Consider the following 3,830-nt stretch of genomic DNA (forward strand, 5'->3'; position numbering starts at 1 on the left):
CGAACCATTTGCGGTTTATACGGATCACGCATCACGACGAACCGCAATAAACTCACCGCACCTCTCGCCTAGAATGGCAAGATGGGTTGCATTCTTCTCTGAATTTAATTTTAAAGTTGAATACAAGCCGGGTAAGTCGAATGTTTTTGCTGACGGTTTATCGCGCAGACCAGACTTTTAGGTTAGACACCAGGAAAGTGTGTCTAGTGCGAAAGCACAATTTCAGCTGTCGACGTTGGCAGCCATGAAGGCATACCACGTGACGAGCTCATTGGCCTTTAAGATAAAAGAATGCTACAGTCAGGGGACCATTGTCGCCTGCTGTTGCATCACTTCGGTGGAAGAAAGGTTTTCCTTCCGTCGCACCTGAAAGCTAAGCTAAATCGCATTAGCTACAGCGATGGTCTGTTATGACATCAGCTGTCATCTTGTGATCCCTTGAGATTCTATCTACCTCATGACACAGATCTCAAGCTGATGATCCTTCACGAGCTCCATGTTGCGCCATCTAATGGGCACTGGGCCGTGAAAAGTAATTCTTACGAGTGCCAGAGGAATTTTGGTGGCCACACCTATATAGATGGGTGGCCAACTATATTCGCTCTTGCGACCAGTGTCAGCGCATTAAGCCTGCACCGTCCAGCAGTGCGCCACTGAAGCCGCTACCGATTCCAACCAACTGTTGGAAGTCAGTAAGTCTGGACTTCATGTTTGGCATGCCGCCCGATCATAAGGGTCGGACAGGGCTAGTCGTCTTTGTAGACAGACTGAGCAAAATGGTGCATTTAGCACCATGTAGAAAATCGATCACAGGCAAGGAGGCAGCTCTCTTGTTCCTGGATCATGTTTACCGACTTCACGGGATGCCCGAGTTCATAGTATCGGACCGGGATCCACGTTTTACGTCTGGGTTCTGGCTACATGTGTTTGAGCCGCTAGGTATCAAGCTCCACATGTCGACCACAGATCATCCCCAGACCGATAGCCAAACCGAACGTGCCAATCGGGTCGTGGCGGATGTCTTGCGCACGATAGCATCTCCTAAATAATGGAGCAAGCAATGCTCTTTGTGGGGTTCGCTATAAATAACAGTGTCCACGCCAGTATGGGTGAGACACCGTTTTATATTAATGGACTGCGCCATACTCGGACGCCAGTCTCGTTTGTGCGCAGCCCGAGTCTTAGTGGGGGAGGACCCCTCACTATGCTCGGTGCGAAAGAGGGACATAGTTTAGTCAACATGATGATGACCATGAGGGTATCATCTCAAAGACAGAAACTTGCCCTAGTGACCCTGCCATTCTAGCAGTGGTCAATAAAACTACGCTTTATGACCGACCTCTCGGCGGTATCATAGGCGAGTTTGATGCTAAAAGCGTGAGCGAGGCTAAGCGCTTTGATGATAAGCGATTAGCCATCACACGTAAAGTCCGTGACGCAATGGCAAGCGCACGGGACAAGCAAAAAGAATATGTGGACCGAAATGGTCGCAGAAATAGTGAACGCTTTAGAGTGGGTTAAAAGGTACTATTAAGTACTGCTCCCTATCTAAAAATGCAATATCTGTACTACCTAGAGGTACTACAAAGTTGTTACCGGGTTTCATTGGGCCATTTACAGTGGTACAAGAGGTTGGAGACCGAAAATATAGGGCCACCCTTCCTAAGTATATGAAGACGCACCCCGTATTTTACATGGGCCGTCTGAAACGGTATGTAGACCCGAATGAGGTCACATACCCCCATCCGTCTAAGGAAACCGATGGTGACGCCGAATGTGAGTCGAGCGTCGATCGGGTGAGGAGGACGGTGAAGGCGAAAAGCTATCGGACTGATGCCTCCCACCACAAACAGGACTTGGAGAGCGAGGGACATCACGCGAGTAGCGCGGATCCCTCAGCATTATCCGTCCAAAGAGGTCCAAGCGAGTCTTCAGGCGTTCATAACCCTGACGAGTCTTCGCTCGGACATCAACGAGATCCGAGGTCAGTCGCGAGACTTGACCCTCGAGATCCGCAATACGTCGTTTAGCAGCGCTTAATGCCTGTGACTGAACGGACGAAGGTAAGGCAGCCGCGAGTAGTTGGGCGAGATCACCACTCCTATCAGGCGCCGCATGCACTAATGGATGCGGGAGGGAATCAGCGCTTCCTTGTTGGAAGGTTGCTTGCCCACCGCCCCTTGAGGCAAGGGTGTCAGATCCTCGTCCAATGGAAAGGTTACCCGAAGAGTTTTGATTGTCGGGAATTAATCGATACCCTACGAATTGATGTGCCCGGCTTGGCGGCTGCCTATAAAAAAGAGCTAAGCTGAGGCCTCTTCGCTAGTCTCAAATAGACTAGCAGAAGGAGTGTTGTGAGAAGAAACAGGGGGTACAGTACCGCTCATTATTTCTTTCCCTCGCAAGCGGGCGAAATTAATTCGCTGCGACCGCTGTTTCATCGCATCGGAATGCGGCGCAGAAATTCCGCCTCGTATTGGTCGGGCGTTTCATTTGAACGCAACACGACCGGGATCGGGAAAATACGCCCAAACGATTTTCCCTGAGCCCTCCATGATTGAAAGACGCCATAATAATTATGTGCGTCTACAAGAGCGCGCTCTAGGAGCGACGCTCTTGGCCCGTTTAAACGAGGCCATTTAGATGGAGGGGGCATCTTTGGTATGCCACCCGTCACATAGCCACGTTCTAAACGACTGGCTTGTGACACCGACTGAGCACGTTCACATGTCGTCGGTAGGGCTTTAGGCTCCGAATTCTCTATGTCAGAACCATTATGGATCATGGTCTGAGCATAAAGCATTGTGGTTATACCCAACGGAGAAGCGGCTGCGCCTTTATAGGCAGCGCTCTCATTATCTGTCGCAGCGCTATCCGGCGCCGCCGACGAGACAGCATTCGTAAATGTTGCTGTCTCCTGTTGTGAGCCATGAGAGAAGTTTGGATGGGCAATAATGCGCCATCATCCTTCCTCATGAGCTCGTTGTCCGCATACTACCATGAGGTGACGGCAATGCTGTCGACTCATTGTAGTCGACAATGAGCGACGGATCAGCATCCTCACTGTTAAAGTGGGATGGATCCTATAGCCCTGTTAACGCGACAGCAGCAGTAGCTGTCGGCGTTTCAAATAAGACATTAAACGCAGCCGGCGAATTTACGCGGCGCTTGCGCTTAGTGCGAGGTTGAGTGGGCGTCTTCAAAAACGACCGACCAACATTGCCCCTTTTAGGTGGCATCTTTGGCGCCGTGTATGAAAACACAGGTTGCTAGAGTGATTGAGTGAACTAGCGGCGCGTTAAGCAGCTCGCAGTTCCTCCTTCCTCTTTGACGAATTTTAAAGTGTAAATTTGTTCTTTAAGGGGGGATGGTGTAACGGGCTAAAGTTACCCTAATGTTACACAGTCCCCGGTAAGTACGCTTGGTGTACTTAGGGGATGGTCAATTACTTAATTAAAGTAATGAGACCTAGCACTCGGGTGTGGTTCACATATGTTACCTACCCTTGTGTGTGTGATGCACATAGGTGCATTCACATTAGGAAGGACGACGCCTAGCGTCATCCGTTACGCGAGGTATCTAGAAAGTTACGCTCGCAATACATATTATGTAATATCTATAGAGATGACATTTGATTGATAAAAATAGGTGTTTATATTTAATACGATTAAATACAACAAATCAGTCTAAAAACTTCTTCCTACTTGGTAATCGGGCTGACACGAAAGATTATCAGCGACAACATAAAGTGGTTCTGGATTATATATCACAGTGAAGTTATACTCCGCAAAGAGAGACAACCATCTCGCCATTCTTTGCGAGAGGTGTGG

The sequence above is a fragment of the Bremia lactucae genome, linkage group LG5, assembly GCF_004359215.1.
Source record: "Bremia lactucae strain SF5 linkage group LG5, whole genome shotgun sequence".
Taxonomy (NCBI): Eukaryota; Oomycota; class Peronosporomycetes; order Peronosporales; family Peronosporaceae; genus Bremia; species Bremia lactucae.